At 42.9% G+C, this 21233-nt stretch overlaps 1 pseudogene; it reads right to left on the minus strand.

Annotated features, from left to right (window-relative positions):
- LOC101631325 overlaps positions 1-14910 on the minus strand; it is a 50646-nt pseudogene extending 35736 nt beyond the window's left edge.
- Between the last annotated feature and the right edge of the window lie 6323 nt (positions 14911-21233).

Below are 21233 nucleotides of genomic sequence, written 5' to 3' on the forward strand. Positions count from 1 at the left end.
CAAAAATTACTTTTGCTGCTGCTTGACCTCAAATAAGTGGATTCATAAATAATACACCTGTATGGCTGACTTCTTTCATTCAGCATAATATCTGTGAGATTCACCTGTGTTGTAGCTATCAGAAATGCATTCCCCTTTAGAACAAATAAAAACTCTTGAGATCCACCTGCTGAAGTGAAGCTATGCGAGGGAGAGAAGGGAGGGAGAGGGTGCCCGCGGTGGAAGGGAACGCAATGGACTGTGGTGGAGGATTCCAGGTGTGTTGGCGTGTTTCATGGTAACATATATCTAACGGCGTGTGAACTGTACGCGTGAAACAATGCAAATCATTCCATAACATAATTTTTAAAATATGTATTCCCTGGCCCTCCCTGGCTTTGCAACCGGTTAAAGCGCAGCACTAACAGTGTTTCAGTACTTCAATGCCGGTCCCGGGAGGTGATCCACATGGCACAGCAGACCTCTCCTGAAACACCCGCTGCTCCCCTTAGCAATATACTCTGTCAGTTGGCCTGTTCTGCTCCCCACTCTGTCTAGGGTTAAGCCTCTCACCGCCCCTGCTCCTCTGGCCTGTACCCCATATCTGTATGAATAAATAAATCAATCTTTTTTAAAAATGTGTTCCTTCTTACTACTAAATAGAAATTTGTCATTTGAATATGCTGTGGCTTGTTTATTCGTCTGCTGATAGATAACTGGGCACTTCCATTTTTGGCTGTGATGAAGATGCCACAAATATCATTGCCAAGTCTTTGTTTCTCTTGGCTGAAAACCTAGATACAAAATTGCTGATCAAAGGACAGGTGTATGTTTACAGTTGTTAGAATGTTCAGAAAGCTTTCCAAATGGTCTGTTTGGCTTAAACTTCAACATTAGATATCTTCTAAGTTTTCTCAAGTACCTTTTAGAAGTAGGTGGGTTTTAAATCAATGAAGGGCTGGATGACTAAACAGCCAATCAAAACACCCCCAACAACCCAGCTCCCAAGCTTTCCAGATCAACTCCTCCTGGGCTCCCCACTATTGAAGAGGCTGAGAAAGGAACTCAGCTGGACTAGCCATAAGAACATCATCTTCTTTACTGGAAGCAGAGGAGACAAATGCCCACTGCCTAGGGTAAGAGCAGCCCAGGGCACACCCCCAGTTCTGCCACCATCTCGGCTCCCAGGCCCTCTGGGCCCACAAGGCCCTTCCTATCAGAGGCAGGCAGTGACCCATGCAATGGGGTATAAAGCAGGGAAGGCTGCACTTGGGGCTCAGATATCCGTGTCACACCCCCTTTGGTACGTTCTTGCCCTTTGCCTTTCTCAGACAGCTCAGCCATAGCAGGAGACTTGGAAGGTCCTGAGCGTGAATCTGGACGCTGAAAAAGCTGGTTTTCTCAACACCAAACTCTTCTGAAACCTCTATTTTCTGAGATTTGTTTCACAGAATCTCATTTTCTGTGGAGAAGTACAATCCAGCAGGGTGATAGGGGAGGAAAAAACTGAAATAATCAGAAAAGATCTAAGCAGAGAGATCTGTGAGTGCTAGAAAAAGGAGAGGAATAGGGGGACACGCCTTCCTACAGCTTCTTGAAATTTCTGCCTCTGGTTCTGGGGTGCATTGAGTGACTTGCCTTGGGAGGAGTCACATGTCCTGTGTTCTGTGTGGGAGGAGCAGGAGGCAGCATGTGGGTGAGCTGTGAGTTTGGGTTCTGAACCAGCAGGCCCATACCACTAGTCCCCTCAGCGCGTTAGGACACTTCTGAGAGGTGCTATTTCTTTGACTGGAAAGTGAGTGGGATCTTAGGCCATACATGGTGGCTGGTGTCCCTCTTTGTGAAGGATGTGACTTGCCAACCATAAATTGTGACCCTGGGTAAGGTGAATGACAGGGCTGATGGGCACTCGGGGTGCCCCCAGGAGGGAGCCACAGGACTGTTCCCTGACCTGGTGTTCTGTTTAGACGACCCCACCAAAGGCGTGGACTGTGTTTGGGGTGTGTCTCTCTGAGGCCAAATCTCCATGTGAGATCTGGTTTGGAGCCTGCCCCTCCTCCCCACCCCCACCCCCAGCAGCTGGAGCAGGAAGACTTCAGTTCCCTTATGACTGATCCCAAACCTTGATAACATCAGATTGCTGGCAGGGCTCAGAAAGAGGAGTTGGGCACAGGGGTACCAATGTTCACATTCACATGAATTTCACAAGACCCTTGGTGAACCCTGAATTCCTGGACATTCCACTCGCTAAAGGGCACTCCTGGCCTGGGGGTGCTGACTGCCAGCGGAAGCAGGGGTCTAGTGGAGTAGCACCTTCCTCAGTCAGGTGCACATGAATGAGTGAAAGATTGAAAGACCAACAAACCTCTCACTCTCCAACCCCAGTTTGATGTCAACATGGACTCCGCATTTCAATGGCCTTGCTGCTGACAGGGCATGCAGGAAAAAGCTGCAAATCTCCTACTTCTGCTTTCTGTTTTTTGATTGGTTGATTGATATACAATCAAAACCAGAGTGAGAGCACCTCCAATGTCAAAGATCAGATATTTGAGAAAATATCTCAAAATGCCAATGTAACAGGCATCAGCCTCCAGAAACAGGCTGATGGTTTCAATCCTGGCCCCGTCTGACAACAGTGTTACCGGCAAGTTCTTTATCATCACAGAACACAAATTCCCTCATCTTTGTTATTATTATTTCATTATTATTATTTTTAAAAGATTTATTTACTTATTCATACAGAAATGTGGTATAGGCCAGAGATGTGGAGGGTGAGAGGATTCACCAGAGACAGAGCAGGGAGCAGACAGGCAGATCGACAAAGCACACTGCTGAGGGGAGCAGGATATGGGTCAGGAGAGGTCTGTGGCACCATATGGGTGACCTCTTTGGCTGGGGATCGAACTTGTGATGAAGTGGCTGCGGACAACTTAATAGTACTGAGCTTTAACCTGTTGCACCACCAGAAAGGGCCAATTCCCTCATTTTTTTTTTTTTTTTAGAGATTTATTTATTTATGTATACAGAACTGGGGTACAGTCCAGAGGTTCCGGGGCAGTGAGAGGATTCACCAGAGACAGAATGAGGAGCAGAACAGGCTGACAGGTGAAGTACACTGCTGAGGGGAGCAGCGGGCGGGTCAGGAGAGGTCTGCCGTGCCATGTGGTCACCTCTGGGGCAGGCACGGATCGAACTCATGCTGAAGTGGCTTTAGCTTCTTAATGCTGTGCTTTAACCCGCTGCGCCACCAGGGAGGACCCAACTCCCTTGTCTTTAAATAAAGTGATACCCACTTTCTGTGGTTGAAGTGAAGATTAAATAAGCTATTCTCTGTGAGTCACCTGGCATGTCATAAGCACTTGACAAATTATTATCAGACAGACACATGGATGGCTGCTTCCTTCTTTGACCTGGATGTTTGGATAGAAGTTTCAAAAAGTTATAAATAAGGGATAAGCATTTGAACAAATGGTGCGCTAGGAGACAGAGGAAGCTAAAAACGACCCCATTCCTAACAAAGGCTTCAGACCAGCATCTCTGTGAGACGCACTGAGCTATTTGTCTCTTTAGTAGAGGGACACCTGAATCATGATGATGGCCAGCCCGGTCCCTAATTGAGTTTTAATTGCAGCACTTCTGAGAAGAAAGAAGCCAAGCCACTGTTCTCCTTGCACAATTACATTTAAGTTAGCATATCTGGAGGATTGTTATACCACACGTGCACCATCGCTCCTCGTCTGAAGAGGGATTTCAAAATTGGACATTGTTGTTTAATGGATGAAGTTTAAGAATGACACATGGGCTTTGCTGCTCTTTAATTATGAACAGTTAATTGTGGAAAGAACCTAATTAGATTACCACTGGAGGCAGCTGTAGGAAGAGAGGAGCTGGATCTCTTCATTAGATATATTAGATAGTTCTGAGGAAAGAGGTCCCAGGTCAGTTTGGGCAGGGGTGCTTTCAGGCAGGTGAGCATAGCTGTGAGAGACCCCGCTTCGCATGGCAGGGGTTGGCTTCATGCCCCTGGTAGATGCTTCAGACTACTTCTATGCCAAGCACAGTGCTGGCTCTGGAAACATCACAAGGAAAATAAAAAATGTAGGCCCTTTTCTTGAGGTGCCTCCAGCCTGTGCAGGGACACAAAGTTACCCTACCAGACAGAGGGAAAGAACACTTCCCTCAGGGTCCAAGGACAAGTTCCAAAGGCATCTGGGAAGTCAATTCAGTGGGCACAAGGGTGCTTGCAGAGGCTGTGTGGAACCCAAGTTCAACATGCAGATCTGCAGGTACAAGCGCTGAGACCTTGGACAGGTTACTTCGCTTATGGGGGGCACCCTTCACATCTGTAACATGGCAGCCAACTTGCAGAGGTACACTGAGGAAGCAGGTAATCCAGGACTTGGCACTCTTTCCAACCTGAAGTAAACAGTGTCTGTTCCCATGGTTACAGGCCCTTCTCCAGCTCAGATGGTGCCCCCATGGACTTTCCCCAACCTCATCTCACTTAAAGAGGTTTTGTTTTCCATTAAAGTCACCCTCTAAGCTGAGACGTAAAAGAGGTCAAAATTCTCACAGATGTGTGTGTGTGTGTGTGTGTGTGTGTGTGTGTGTGTGTGTGTGTGAGGGGGGACATGCGCAAGCTTCATGGAAGGCCGTTCCAGAGATCTGAGTCTGGGGGCAGCCTCATCTCTGTTCCTGAAGCCCCACACCCTGGGCACCCCTGGACTGTTGCCCATGTGACTAAGAACTGTGATGTCAGTTCACTGAACAGCTAACTGGTTAAGCAACGAAGTGAGCAATCCCTCCCTCCACCAGAGCATATCTGGCAACATGGAAAGACATATTTGCTTGTCATAACTGGGATCCAGAGAGGGTTGTTATTGACATCTAGTGGCTAGAGGCCAGGGGTGCTATTTAGCATTCTACCATGCACAGGGGAGCCCTCAAGACAGAGACTTTTCCAGACCCAGTGTCAATATGGCTGAAGCCAAGAGCAGCTCTGTAGCAACTAGTCCTAGGTCCAGGGCCGCAAGCCTGGAAGAGCAGTCTCTGAATGTATGTCAGCATGTGAGCTAAGGGTAGACCACAGACACAGCCCCCCGTCAGCAGCCAGGCCCCAGGTGCTGCATAGGACTCGGGGCCTGTGGTTCTCTTCTTAGGGAAGAGAAGTTGGCTGGTCTTCAAATTGGCCCAACAATTTGAAGTGTGACCACCAGAGGGAGATGTTGGGACACACTTTGCCATGGAATACTTGTCCCTGCCTCCGCTGTGGTGACATTTGCTCTAAACGTCTTTAGGAAGAGGAAATTTTGGGGGGTCGGGAGGGAGGGGTCGGGGGGGTCAGGGAGGGATGAACTGGAAAGAAGTTTCAATTTCCACTTCTTGTTCAGCAAGTTATAGACACCTACAATCCTTGTCTTCCTTCCCAAGCCAATTGAGTGGTCCTTTCAACCTCTTCAATTAGCTGTGATTATTCTGAAAGGTTATGGTACCTTGTCATTATAAGCATGCATCCTGGCATCCCTTTCTGGAAGACAGAGTGTGGCCTGAGAGGGGAAGTGGGCAGATGGAGGAGCTACCGGATGTGGGTGGTGCACCCCTCAGGTCATGATTTGTGACAGCCCTCAGCACAACTTTTAGATACAACACCCCAGCCAGCCCCTTTCCAGAGACAGGCATAATAACAAGCCAAAGTCATGCCATAGATCCAAGTCCAGTTGAACCCTGAGTCCCCAGAACCCTAATGCTTACCACAGGAAGGAGCGTTCCTCTTCCTCGTGTATAACCCTGAGGATGGGGTTGACTGTGGGCTGTGTTTGGGGAATCTTGTACTTTATCACTCTGAGTAGGATGTGTTGGAGGGTGAGAAGGGGCAGAGTGCACCTTTGACACTGTTACCCTAACTAATTTACCTTTCATCTCTAGTGCCCCAAGCTGCTGAGACCTAAGCAGGACTTTCTCCCCAACTTTAATGACATCTGGTACAGCCCTGCTGGATGATTTAGGGAAGAAGGAGAATAAGAAAGGGGGGACCTTGGAGTTCTGCCCAGGACCAAGGGGGCGTGGTATGTCTTCCTACATGGTTCTAGGTCACTAGTGATTCTTTCACCTAGAGGAAACAGTGAACTAACTAAAGGAAAGGAATACTTGTTGCATAGTTTTTACCTGGACAGCCAACCACCTAGAGTGTGTGCATGTGTGTGCGTGTGTGTGTGATCTAAGTGATTGTGCTTCTGACTTATGAATGTGTCGCTGAACAGTTTATTTCCTCCTGACCCCCAATCTGTCCTTCTGTACCCTGCCTGTTATATTGGGACTGAATCGTGTAAACTTTTCCCCTTCCCTAACTATCGTGATGCTGTTCTTTGTCAGTAGAGGGCGCTGGAGGATTGCAACAGGAGGAAGGGGCGGGTCTTCTTGGTTCCCCAAATTTTGCTTCTTTCTGGCTCCTTATTTGCACAGGACAAGCCTGGAACCTTCCCACATCTCTATGGGTGACTTTCTGGTGAATTTTGTGCCACCTCATCTGGCTTTCAAAAAAATGAGTTCAAGAGAACCTGAGGATAGCTTCCAGGAAATTTCCTGATGAGCATCCTAGCCAGTGTTCTAGAAAGTTCCACAGCATTCCCCGCAGCAACTTCCGGAAAGTTTCATTGTCTCCCCAGAGACAGTATTCCTGCTTGGCTGTGCGCTTGCGTGATCTCGGCAAACTGTCCTGCCGTCCCAAACTGGAGGGGTGTCTGTTTACCACTCAGGCACTCTGCCTCAGTCCTAATGTAGCTCCTGTTCCTTAGTAATGTCTTTTCTTGTTTAAAATCCTGTGTAATTTTCATGTCTTGTCTCACCTAGGAAGGCTTTTTCATCTTTCAGTATCTCATCTCTTAATAATCTTTTTGTGCATGTCCTACTTATCAATAGGTAGAAGAATATCAGGAATAAGTTATTTCATTCCACCAAGGGCAGGAGACATGAGTGATTTTGTTAAATGGTTTTAGATAAGTGACCTGAAAAGTTCATCACACTGAGTAATGTGTACAACCTCCCCCAAGCACAGTTCCCAGTACTTAAAATACCATATTGATGATGCTGCTTGACAATAAGCATTCAACAAGTTATCTTCCTTCTCTGGATTCAAAATAAGTCATCTCCCTTCTCTGGGTCTCAGGGTCTCTTTTTGTAAAATGAAAGGTAGGACAAGGTGCTCTCTAACATACCTCCAAGCTATGAGAATCTTAAATTCCATGACTGAATAAATGCTCCAGAAGCATCTATGCTTTCCTATCTTATACAGATATAGGCTCTGAAGCCTGGCATTTGGGTTTAGTTGTTTCTTTGCATAATAAAGGATCATTTTCAACAAATGTACAACTACTTTTTTGTACCTTTTGCAGCGAATGTGCAACCAACAAAGCTTACTGTGTTGGTCATTCACCCTTTAGTGAAAATGAATGCAGAAAGATCCAATATTCACCTTTGCAGAGGAGGGGATGGAGGCTCAAAATGATTAATTGAATGCCCAGGACCACAGGGTTGTTGTGACAAAGCCAGGATTAACAAGAACTCAGGTCCCCTAAGCCCCAGTTCAATTTATTGTTTTATATTGTTCCTGTACCGTCTTTTAAGAGAGGTAAGTTACTGCACTCATTGGATGGGGGTCGGGTGGTAGAGAAAAGTGCAAAGGGATCCAGCAAAGGAGTGTAAGGGAATTCTGAAGACCAATTTTGTCTCTTGCTAATGGTGAGTGCAAAGTAACACCATACAGTTCCTTCAACCAAAACACATTACGACTGCTCTCATTAAGTTCAAATCTCTCACATACCTGATGGACTGAGCTGGCTCTTCATTTTCTGTGTGATCTAATCCAAAGGCTCTCAGCTGGATGCAAATTTGTCCCCCAATGGAAATGTAACATCTTTATTACCACACAAAAGAGGCAGTATTGAGTAGAGGCCAAAGATATTGTTGAACGCCTTAACTAAACACATAGGACGCAGCCAAGAATGATCTGATCCAAAAATATCAATTGTGCCGAAGTTAAGAAATGCTGACATCATCAAATGTGTTACTTAAAACTATAGTTACTTAAAGCTGCAGAATGGCAAAACCGAGAATAGCCAGCCTAATGAGTAAGAGGTAAAATTGGCGTTTTAACTAACTTTTCTCTGTTGATTCAGGACATTGAACATTTTTTTCATGAAATATTTTTTGGCCATTTGTGTATCTTCTTTGATTTCATTTGTATATCTTCCTTGAAGAACTGTCTATGCAAGTCATTTTCCCACTTTAAACTCAGATTCTTAGATTTTTGTTGTTGTTGAGTTGCAGTTATTAATAATCTGAATATTAATATCTCATCAGATACAAGATTTGCAAATATTTCCTGCCATTCCAGAAGTTGGCTGTTTACCAGTTAATTGTATTCCTTGATACAAATATATTTTCATTTTGATGCAGTCCAGTTTATCTATTTTTATATTCACTGCCTATACTTTTGCTGTTGTATCTAAGACAAATTGCTAAATTCAATATCATGAAGATTTTCCTTTATATTTTTGAGTTTTAGCTCTTAAATATTTTAAGTCTTTGATGCAGTTTAATTCTTGAATATGTGTTAGATAAGTTTTCAACTTCACTCTTTTGCAAGTAAATATCTAGTTTACCCAGCAACATTTTTTTTTTTTAAAGATTCTACTTTCACCATTGATTGGACATGGCACTTTTTGAAAATCATTTCACCATATATATAAGAATTTATTTCTGTGGTCTCTATTCCACTGGCCTGTAAGTCTGTCTTTACGCTAGAATTACACTGTTTTGATGACCATTGTTTTATAAGTTTTGAAATCAGGAAGTTACGGCCTCCACATTTGTTCTTGTTCAAAATTGTTTGAGCCATTTGAGGGTCCTTTGTGTTACACTATAAATTTTTAGATGTTTTTTCCTGTTTCAGCAAAAGAATACCATTATTAGTTTTATTTATTTATTTTAAAGATTTATTTATTTATTCATACAGAACTGGAGTACAGGCCAGAGATGTGGAGGGTGAGAGGATTCACCAGGGACAGAGTGGGGAGCAGAACAGGCAGATCGATGAAGTACACTGCTGAGGGGAGCAGAGGGCAGGTCAGGAGAGGTCTGCCATGCCATGTGGATCACCTTCGGGGGCAGCCGGGGATCTAACTCATGTGGAATTTGCTTAAGCTTCTTAGTGCAGTGCTTTAACCCATTATTAGGGAGGCCCTACCATTATTAGTTTAAAAGACTGCACTAAACCCTAAAGTGTTTTGGGCAGTGTGGATATTTTAACCATTTTGAAGTCTTTCAATTATGAACACAAACTTTCTTTCCATTTATATATGTCTTCGTCAGTTTCTTTGAACAATATTTGTAGTTACCAGAATAAAGTCTTTCATCTCCTTGGTTATGTTTATTTTCTAATTTTTGATGCTATTGTGAGTGGAATTATTGTCTTAATTTCCTTTCATATTGTTCATTGTTAGTGCATAGAAATTTTTGTGTACTGGTATCTAAATTTTTTCCATCTTCTTGAAGGACGAACTCTTGATTGCTGATTTTCTCAGTTGCTTTTTATCTTTTCTATTGTATTTATCTCTGAGGTAATCTTTACTGTGTTTTTTTTTTTTTTTTAGTTTTCATTTGTTCTTTGTTGCTTTTTCTAGTTTTTTTTTACGGTATGTAAAGTTAAGTTATTGATTGATTTCTGCCTATCAAACATATGCATAACTGCTATATTAATAAATTTCCACATGAGCACGGCTTTCTTTTCAGCCTTTCTCGATGGAATCTGGACTAAGAAATGTCAGGAAAATGAGTTTATTACTAGTGGGAGCTAAGGCTGAGAGCTTCAGCAAGTGAAAAGCTAAGATGGACACAGACTATCTGAAATTATAGTGGAATAGGCACAAGAGAAATAGAGAAACTGTAGAGAATAACAGGAGAGAAACAGAACTATCACCCCCTAAAACAGCTACAATTTTCAGTGGTAAACAACGTTATCATAATCCTTCTTCTCCGTAATAAATTGAGTGAGTGTCCAGTTGTTGTGAGAAAAAGGCTTGAAGGTACATACTTTGTTATCTTAATTAAAACACATATTTTAAAAAATTGCTTGCATAAAAGATGAGAAGACAAAACCTTTTGACAGTAGATATTTCTATTACTATAACGTAACTGGAGATATTTAATTTTCTTCCTGTATACTATTGATGTAGTTTCCAAATTTGGGAGAATGACTGCATTAGTTTATAACTCCTTAGCAAATACATAAACCTATCCATGTGCTATGTTTCCTGTGCTGTACTCTAGAACAGATTATCAGTTTCCCTGTTTAGCATCAAGAACCAACAGCCAATAGCAAAACTAAAAATCATGGATCGCATCGTCAATACTGAGTGCAAAAATAAGCTTACAGGCCCCAAAATGTGAGTGGGTGGAGATAAGTCATTGACAGTTATAAATCAATATCTATGCAGAAGAAAAGGCCCCTACGAACATAGGGTGAGAACTCTCATTCTCACAGAACTCACGAGAAGACACAGAGTGGCTGTCTGAGCAGAGTAGCTGAAACTCAGGAGGACTTCTGCAGAATTCAATTTCTGGATGAGTGCAAAGAAACTACAGTATGTTTGAAAGAACTGGAGTAGTGTGGGGCCTGAGAACACATGAAAACCAAATAAAACATGGCTTCCAGGAAAAAGCTCTCGCCTGAGGAAAAGTGCTGAGGAAGGAATTCTAATTGAGCAAGACAGAGACAACAGAGGCAAAGCAATGCCAAGACCCATGAGGAAGGAAGCAGAGGAGGCAGATATCAGAAAGTAGAAACTATGTGTTTAATTGCTTCCTAAAAATAACACAAGAAGGAAGCTGGAGCTGTGAAGAGTTGGCCCATTTATATCCCTAAAAGTACAAGAAATGACATTTCCCTTAAAAATGAGCAACAGGAAAGAATTGCCAAAGACTCCAAGCAAAGACATTATACAAAGAAAAAAAAATGACCTTACTTTTGACAAATGCTGAAAGCAGAATGGAAACACTTGACCCAGGCCACAGGGAAGTGTACGCTAATATTCCCAATGAGCTCACGTAACTTTTTAAATCATAAAAAGGACCATAGAGAAATGAATTAGTGAAGTTCAGAGGTGAGGTCACTAGAGAGAAGAATGATTGAAAAACAGGTTAACATTCATAAAATAATTAGAGGTGAAGATAACTGGAGGTAAAAGAAAAAATTCTAAAAAGAAAACTGAACTAAAATGAACACAAGAGACAAATGACAATGGATAGTACCTTAAGATAGGTAGAAGATGGAAAGTAGAGAAATTTAAATATCAAGAAGAAATATTTTCAGAATAGTCAAAAATAATGCTAGAGAATGTATGGGAAGAAGATACTACCTATGTATAAAAGAAATTCACAAAGAAGACTAAAGCAAAGGAGCAGAGTGGAGACAATAATCCTTGAAGTTAAAATATTCTTGGAGTTAGGAAAACAAAGGCTTGGAACATAGCACATATCTAGGAAAACTGACCCAACATGCCAACATTCAGGCACAGTCTAGTAAAATGACTGGATTTGAAAGGAAAAAAAATCCCTTGAAAATACACAAAGAAGCAACATCACCCATAAGGAGAAAAACCACAGAGTCATCAGGCTTCTCAACATCAATACTTCATGGATTTCATTGTTCAACAAAACTGACATTTGACAATGCTTGATTGCTTTACTCTGCTGGAAGAGTTCACATAGCTCATTTATTTTTCTTTTTTTTCTTTTTAGAGCATAACCTGGATTCTTTTTTTTAAAGATTTATTTATTTATGCATACAGAACGGGGGTAGAGGCCAGAGGTGTGAGGGGTGAGAAGATTCCCCAGAGACAGAGTGGCAGAACAGACAGATTGACGAAGTACACTGCTGAGGTGAGCAGCAGGAGGACCAGGAAAGATCTGCCATACCATGTGGGTCACCTCCCTGACCAGGGATCGAACTTGTGCTGCTGTAGCTGATGATAGCTGGATAGCACTGTCTTTAACCCCTGCACTAGTAGGGAGGCCCAGGTCAGGTGTAATATTGTTTATAGGAGGTAACCAACAGGCAAGTGATTTTTTTAAAACAGGACAAGAAACTAACAGTATGACATGAAGATAATTAGTCAAATATAACAACCTTCAAAACCAAAATGCCAACCTTTCTATAACAAAAGGATATGCTAATGAGAAAACAAACAAAACAGACCACAAAGTAAAAAAAAAAACCTTCACAGAAACTCAATCATTCAGTGGGACACAGGTGAGTTCAGTGCTATGAATGCTATGATTTCAAATTGGTTAACAGATAAAAATTCAATGCCATGCTTTGCAAAAGAGATACATTTAAAACAAAGAGATTTTGAAAGTTTAAAAATAAAAGTGTGGACAATGATTTAAGGTATAACTACAAATAGAATTAAGAATTGCTATTAGATATTAACAGAATAACTCATAGCACAACACACTGAAAGAAACACATGCAGCCTTTCTATTATGCTGAAGTCAATAGTTCATGTAGCTATATACCCAAATACACATCAACACTGTTTACAAAGTAGAAACTTCTGGAGATACAAAGAACAGGGGACTTTAAAATGTTACTCTCATAGAAGAAATATCAAATAAATAACAACAAAAAAAACCTGTATTCAATATGCTAAATCTAAAGCTGTATGTCAAAATCTGAAGCATAATAATGTTACAGGGTAGCCCAGAGTGGACTAGGCCACCTGTCTGTGGGGCCTCACCTGTGTGCTCACAACTCAGTTATACTGCAGGTACACGCAAAAGGGTCAGTAACGGGTTTATTTACAAAAGGGGAAAGGAATAGGAAATAACCCAGGGAAAGAGAGCGCGATACAAAGTAACTGGAATACCTTACGGCTAAGCTGACTGAACACACTAAGTCACGCCGTCTGCTGAGCCGTTTCCCAAGCGAGAGAGGGAGAGATGCAATCGCGCCCTATTTATCCCCCAAATGTCCCAGAATTCCTGCTAACTCCGCCCTTAGGTCCTCACAGTTCTCTCCCTAGTACTGCTGGGAGTTGTAGTTTCCAATCACTGGAGTAGGGGATAGTGTCCAGAAAGCTGGAGTAGGGTGTGGAGTCCATAAAACTGCAGAGTTCCTTTAGGACATCCTTCCCCTTAACAATTACAGTGAGTACATATATATTCTTCACAGCACTGACTGCATCTGGGGTTTCAAAGAAAACCTCAATATATTCCAGGAAACAGAAATTATAGAAAAACAACATTCTTTGTTTATAATGCATTAAAAGTAGAAATTTATAATGAATCAAAGGCCTTTACACCTGAAATTTTAAAAGAAAAAAATGACTTGCTCTTAGCTATTATTATTATTTGTAAAAAGGTTTTATCACCTTCGGTCCATAATTGGCATTTCATGATATGGTTTGGGCTGGTCCCCCCAGATTGGGGTCCCTGTGCTGTACTTGGAAAGGAAAAAGTGGAGGAGGGAGGAGAGAGGGAATCTGGTTTTGCCTCAACTGCTCAGAACTTTATTGTCCCATCTGGGCCTGTTTTTCTACTGGGTCCCTAGGAAAAATCAGGGTTGGCTGTTTAGGGGTGATGGAGAAATGCATTCTCAAGACACCACAGATATTTCAGGATGGTGGCTGGGCCCTGTCCCAGAAGACTTGCTTCACTCTTGGTACCTCTTCCACCATCCACACCCTGCTCTCCTGAAAAAGAAAAAAATGAATACTCATTCATTAAACTATGAAGCTTCTATGGATACAGAAACTATAAACTGATTAACATAGAAAAGCTAAGAGTGGGAATAGCAATAACAAATAATTTAAGACCCAGTTTTCTTACTTATCTCTCTACAGCTCTGTCCAGATCCTGCTGAGAAATTTGCTGCTGTGGAAGGAACCTCAATGCACCCCCTACAGATCTCTAGCTAGCAGCACTAGTCTATATAGAGAAACAAAAGAAAAACCCAGAAAAACCTGAAAACTCAGATGGGATGATGATATAGGGAGACAAACACCTCCATACCCACAAAGATACCTCAGAAGCCTACCTACTCCTGGCAGTAGGAGGGATACTCTGGGCCTCTCCTGAGCTTGGGGACTCAGAGGTGTCTGCGCCATTGGCAACTGGGCCTTATAGTTGAGGTCATAGTCTTGCAGACTTAAGCCAAACATGGTCACTCTGTTTGGTGCTCTGTGTGTAACACATTTGCAGGGACATGGAGATTTGGCACATTTCTTTGTCCTCTGTGTTCATAGATGTTCCACTGGGTCCCATGAGCTGTCCTACCTGGCTGGCACTCTTGTTGGTCTTTATCTGAAGATTGATGTTTTAGTGGTCCACGGGTAACAGGGTACGGGTGCTTGGGCCCGTACAGATGTCATGTGTCTTCTTGTGCCATAGCTGTAATTCCTGACAGCTGATGCACTATTTGGAGCCTGATGACACACTGGCCTGCCTTCATGATGATGTCACCAAAGTCTGCTCCTGCTTCTCTAAATATTTGATACCAATATCCATGCTACTCTGCAGCCCCTTTGTCTTGGCCTTCCCTGCAGGGGCAGGAAGAGGTATCTGCACCTGTGTCATGTTCCTATACTCAAGCAGGTTGTTGACCTCAAAGAGGTCTATGGGGTTGATGTAGTAACTAACCTTGGCCTTTGTGAAGTTGGAGAGGATTTCTAGCTGGTGCCAATTCTGCATGGAGCAGTTGATCTTGGGGATGAGACTGGCTGCAGCTTATTCATGAGTATGCATAAGATAATTCCATCTTAGAATTTTCTAGAAATTGGGACCAGTAGAGAGGCCTGTGAGTCCAGCTCTACTCAATCCAGCTCAGAGGTCTTTAGGGTCCTCCAGAGCTGCCTCCTTTCCAGGGTCGTATTTGGATAGAAGTCATTTAACCTCAGTGTGTTGTCATAGATGTATCACTGCTGAACTGTGCAGAGTTCATGGTGGGTGGGTGGCAGGATGGGACCAGCTGGACCTCTGTAAATAATTTTTGAGTCAAAGAAGATACACAAAACAAAGTAACAAAATTTCTTCAAAAGAATGATAGTGAAAATGGCATATATTTGATTCTATAGAATAAAGTGGTCATCAAAAGGAAATTTACACAATTACAAATCTCTATTGACAAAAATATAAAAGATTGAAAACCAGCTCAAAACCAAAAAAAAGGAAGATAATAAGCCAAAAGAAAGTAAAAGAATTACTATGTTTTACTTTAAATAATAAAAAACATATTCAAAAACATAACAACACTTATGCCAGTAGAGTTTTAGAGATGCATACTGAAATCTTTCCAGATGAAGTAAAAGTATGTCTCAGTTGAGCTAAGAATTGAGTGGGGAGAAAGGTGAAAGGTTGCCTGCAAGCAGGTGATGTTATAAAGAGAGCATATTGGTCTTTTTGAACTGATAATCATTCTCTTCCAGTAACTGTGGGCAACTGGCCAAGGTCACAGAGTGCTGTCATCTGTCACTCTGTGTGGCTTTTAGGTTAGAACTCGTTTCAACATGCCTTTTCGGAAGAAAGGACTGGTCTTGAGACTGCCTGGTGTGAGAGGCTGTGCAGAGAATCAGGAAAATTCCCTGGATGGGGAAAAGCACAAGCTCATTAGAACCAATTCAGCACCCACCTCAGCCTCCACTCCCCTGGGAACTTGAGGAAACCTGTTCCTGCATCTTCTCACCTGCAAAATTGCCATTTGGAGTAGATGCTTGTTGAGGTGCTCACCATCTATCACATTCTGCAACAGGATGTGGGGCAAATACAGCACCCACTCTCTCTTGGGGAGAACCCACTCCTCCTTCTGCAAGTCTGGCTGATGGAGATCTCCAATTCCTTAGCAGGGCGACCCCTAGCGTGGGAACACAGATGCCCTGTGCCAAAGCTTGGCTGATGACTTGTCATCACCACAGGTCCCAGAAAACACTGATTTTAGAAGAGGCTGATTTTAGAAAATGTTTATTAATTGGGTAAAAAAAAACAATAAAGAGGTTTTGATACCCAGTAGAGATCTCAGTCATCTGAAAATCTCCCAGTTGTTATAGCATCCCCGCTCCTTTGATCCCTCATTTCTAAAGGTGCGGAATGAATGGTATCCTCTCTCTGGGTGAGGTAGGAACCTACCTTACATCTTTTGTTTGTATCATTTCAATATCTTCAGTGGCATTGCTGCTTCTGTCTACGCAAAGTGTGAGAAAGGGGCTGTTTCACAACTGAATACCAACCAAAAGCAAAACATCTTCAAATAGGGGTCGTTGTATTCCAAAAATAATACCGTACTAATGAACACCACCAAAGAGTGCAGTCACTCTGATTTCTAACAGCATCTGGAAGAGAAGCTCATTAGAGATTCAAGTCTTGTGACTCACTTTAATTAAAATTTGAGCTGGGAGAGCTTGGAGAAACCAGCCCAACGAATGAGATTTAGAAGAGAGGGAGGGGAAAAAGGGGCAGGATGTTGACATGAATAAAGGAGACCTTAATGAAAGGATTAATGATGACAATAACAATAAAAATCGCTTCATCCTCACTTTGTGTCTGCAGTTGGACAAAGTACTTTGAAGCAGTGCCAGGAGAAGGTTGCACTTTGTGACTCAAAGGGAGTGAATCGCCGAGACCACGGAAGAAATATCCGCACATTTGAGTGTTTTGCACGATGGAATGTATAAGGTCTGATTTCATGGAAACGTTTGCTCAGATTTATGTCATCAGATATATTCTATACCTCTAGCTCCCTACCTGGTTTAAAAGGGATCCTTAAAGATGATTAAGATGTCCCCTCCCCAAGCTAAACTGCAAAATAATTGAGAAAAAAAAAATCCTTGTTTCTCCTTGATAACTGCTTGAATTCTTTTTTTGGTACAAAGTTTGAAAATCAAATGCTTTTAAAAACAAGCATTTGATCTACTTTGCTTTGGCCCAAGCTGTGTGTTGTTTGCTATGCCTGATGGTGGTGTAATATTAAACACTCCCATAAACTTGTTCTGAACATATCCCACTGGCTACCCTGTCTTCTCTTTTTGGTTTAGGAATAAAGCCCATAAAAGTGTCAAAAAAAACAAGACCCTCCCTGGTGGCGCAAAAGATTGGGACAGAGCACTGCAAGCTAGCCACAGCCGTCTCTGTGTGGGTTGAATCCCCAGTCCTGGAGGTGATCCACATGGCATGGCAGACCTCTCCTGACTTGCTCACTGCTCCCCTCAACAGTGTATTTCATTAACCTGTCTGTTCTGCTCCCCACTCTGTCTCTGGTGAATCCTCTCATCACTCCTGCATCTCTGGCCTGTACCCCAGTTCTGTGTGCATACATAAATAAATCTTTTTTAAAAAAAGATTTCAAGAGATATTTAAAAAAAAGGGGGGGTTAAAAAAAATGGTAGCAATACATGCATTATTCACCAGGAGTAAGTCATCATTATATTTTACACTTGCACAGCTTTTTTTCTATAACCCCTTTTCTTTGCCCAATAGACCAAGCTGTAAGAGCCCAGGTGAAGAGTAGCATTCACCCAGATATCAATATATTAGCTATGACTCATATCTTGTTGAGTTCCCTAAATTAAGATTCTGTTTAAGATGAATTTAATGTAGAGACTCTGGTTAAGATGATAAATAAACTTTCATAAGCATTTAAACCTACACAATTAATTATGAATCTCTTCTATGACTTGCTCTGTAAGTAAATTCTGCTGTGCTGGGTTTCATTTAGACCACGGGTCCTTCTGCACACAATAAGTAAGGCGTTAGAATAGTTTCACATTGGCAACAGTCCCCGGTGAGAAGTAGCTTGAGAAGGCTCTTTTGCTCCGTGTGCTTGTTGTCACCGACTGCCTTAGTCCTGACATCCAGGTAGGTAGATCCTCAGTACACTGGAGAGGGGAGCAGCAGGAGGGTCAGGAGAGGTCTGCCGCGCCATGTGGATCACCTCCGGGGCAGGGAATCACACTCATGCTGAAGTGGTTTTAGCTTCTTAGTGCGTGCTTTAACATGCTGTGCCACTAGGGAGGGGCCCCTGCATCTCCTTTTTATTTATTGTCCTTTTCTGTCTCCTTTATCTTCCCCCTCTTTCTCTCACATAGGCTGGAAATCAGTATGTGTTTTTCCTGTGGACAATTTCTCATCGGGAGGGAAGGAATGGTCTCTGCTCTGAGCCGAATGGTGTCCCAACGAAATTCACATGTATTTCAGGGTGTGACTCTATTTGAAGAAAGAATTTTTAAATCATTAATGAAAGTACAAGGTGGGCACTGGGGTGGGCCCTTAACCCAATGTGTCCTTATAAGAAAAGGAGATGGACAGACACCTATAGAGGTTAAGACCATTGAAGACACAGGGGAAGATGTCGACAAACCGAGGAGAGAAGCTTCTGGGAAACCAACTCCACTGCCACCTTGATCCTGGAGCCTCCAGAACTGTGAGGGAGCACATTTACGCTCCACAAGTTGTGGCATTTTGTTATGGCAGCCTGTGCCAACTAAGTCAGGCTACTAGAAATGCCATAGGCACCTGCCCGCCTCAGCCCTACATCCGTGAAAAATAAGAATCCCCTCTCTATTTGCCCTGAAAACAGGAAACAACAAACTCTTTGCTATCAAGTGTGTCACCTGAAGACAGGGAAAGTTGAATGTCTGAAGCAAAAGGTTCCAGCCAGGCACGCACAGCCTCAACTATTCACTCAAGTAGGCTTTGTTAGCCCTTGAAAATTAGCTTCAAGTGTTTTACTCACTACACTCATTAGATTCATTATGTCTTTACAAATACCTCAAATGCATTATTCATTGTATTGTCACAACAGTGGGAAAGGAAGAAACCTTTAAGGAAATTAAAATATCACATAGGGGGAAACCAATGTTCAAAGATGTTAAATTGCTAATTGAAGGCCACTCCAACTGGCTGTTTAATCGAGTTTGTATCAATTTATGCAATAAATCTTGTTGTCCAACAAATGGTTCTACCTTTGTACTTTCTGCACAAATGGCAGGATTGTACTTCCCAGTGACTTTAACCAGTAAATTGTGAGGGGAAGTGAGACCAGCTCTCTGTGTCCTCTCCCATAGTCTGGTCCCTGAGGGATTTGGGCAGGAAAGTTCCTTGTCCACTCATGGGGCATGAAGGAGCAACTCACTTGAACCAGGATGTGTGGTAGCTTGTTTTCATACACAACCTAGCTTATCCTGACTGGTACAGCTAGCAGGGGGAGCCTTCAACCGTAGGGGGGTGGGGGGGGGGACACGGGGAATCCATCAGAAAATGGCTTGACAATAAAGATATTAACTAATTGCTGTAATACGAAGTCTGTCTGCAAAGTAATTCCAAATCTGGGAGATTCTGAAGGTCAATGCCATCTCCAAGAACCCAGGTGTTTTTTCTCCAGCCTCTTCAGCACTTGGGCTCCTCCCTCCCCCTCCATTGGGGCAAAATAGTGTCAGCAAGTTCTCCCTCGGTAATATCCAGGGGTCAGAGAAAGAATTTCCTTTTTAAAAAATAAGCATAACCTTTCCAGAAATTCCCTTCTTTCCCCCAGCAGAGTTGCCTTCGAGCGACCCTGGTGAGATCTATGTCATATGTCCACTGAAAGGGGAAAGGAGCCAGCCCTGACTTGCTAGAATGATCAAGTTCCTTCCCTGGTGGTGGAGAAGAGGTCCATTCTGCAGCCCAACTGAGTCCTTTGACACTTTGTAAATAAGCAAAGGAGGATTCTGAATACCTCTGACACCCCAGCAAATCCCCCAAGCAAAGGATCCATTCTTCTTGCATGCAGTTCGGGTAGGTGCCAGTCGAGGCAGACAATTGAACATCAGAGAAAACCTTAGGTCCATCTTGTAGCAAGGAAACATTGCTTTTTCTAGCAGGTATTGATGTGGACACTGAGCACCCTGAGGTCCTGAGTTCTCAGCCATTTCATGGTGCCAGAGGCCCAGACCAGCCCTTTGCTTCCCAGTGCAATCTCCATCCCTCACTGGCTCCTGTTCGCACAACAGCATTTACCGATGGACTCATTTAAGTCCTGTTTGCTACTCTCACTTTGGGAAATAAACTGACACACGAAATTATAACTAGATTTAAGACAAGGATGACAGGCCCAGATTGGAACGTTTTAAGGGAAACTAGATGTTTGGGGAAATCAGGAACACTCAGAATTTGATATCAAGAAAAACACCCCTATCATTCCATTAATCATTTCTCTGAGACCTCCGGCAGGAGAGAATTTTGGCCTGTGTAAGCAAAAGGCCAATGTGGTATGGCACTTTTGCCCTCCTTAATGATCAGGGTATGGGCCAGGGAGTTTCTGATTTCAGAACTTTTCCTGAAACATTTAATGCTTTGAAGGGAGAGAAATAGATCTTGTTGTGGAAGTAACAGTGGAATGTGTGTGTGTATGTGTGTATGTGGATGTGTGGATGTGTATTATATGCATGTGTATACATGCATGTGCATGTACACGTGTGCCATGTATATGGCTGTGCGCATACGCATTTTGCCTGGCTGTTCATGCTTATACACAGCCTGTGTGTGTATGTGCATGCGTTTATAGTGTGTTCGGTGAGATGACCATGTGCGTGGGTTATGAGCACACATACATGTGTCACGTATAGATACACTTTTGGTATTATGAGTGTATTTTGTGTGTGCCTATGGTGGTGTGTGTATTACACTGGTGTATGTATACATGTTATGGACACATGTGCATGCCTGTGTGTAGGGTTGGGCATAAGGAAGAAAGGTGAATGTTACTTTGTTGGTTTTCTTCCTAATACTGCAATCTCCACCTTTCCATTAAAGTGGGACTTCCACTTCCCTTCAGAATTCCCCAAACATACTTGCTTTGACCATGTTCCCACAAGTCAGCCCAAGAAGAAAGGTAGGCCAGTTCCCAGGAAGAATGCTGCTCAGCTCTGCCTTGACATCCCACTGGTCATGCCGCAGTGATGATTGGATTGCCCGCTGGCTGGAGGCCAGCCCTTACTTCCTCCAAGCAGTGGGGAAAACTTGGGGGTATGGACTTTGTCTGTGGTCAAAGGCTCAGGGCAAGATGGGGTGACAGCTGAAAACCATTCCACGCCCTGAGGAAGGACTGACTCATGCAGCTGAGGCAACACTGCCAGGTGGTGGTGGTGCTTCTGTTCTGCCAGAGCCATCACGAGGTCTTTAAGTCAATGTCTCATTGGGTCATGACTGCCTAGTGCTATGTTCAAGGTGAA

This window comes from Condylura cristata, unplaced genomic scaffold (assembly GCF_000260355.1).
Source record: "Condylura cristata isolate star-nosed mole 26May11 unplaced genomic scaffold, ConCri1.0 scaffold00002, whole genome shotgun sequence".
Lineage (NCBI taxonomy): Eukaryota > Metazoa > Chordata > Mammalia > Eulipotyphla > Talpidae > Condylura > Condylura cristata.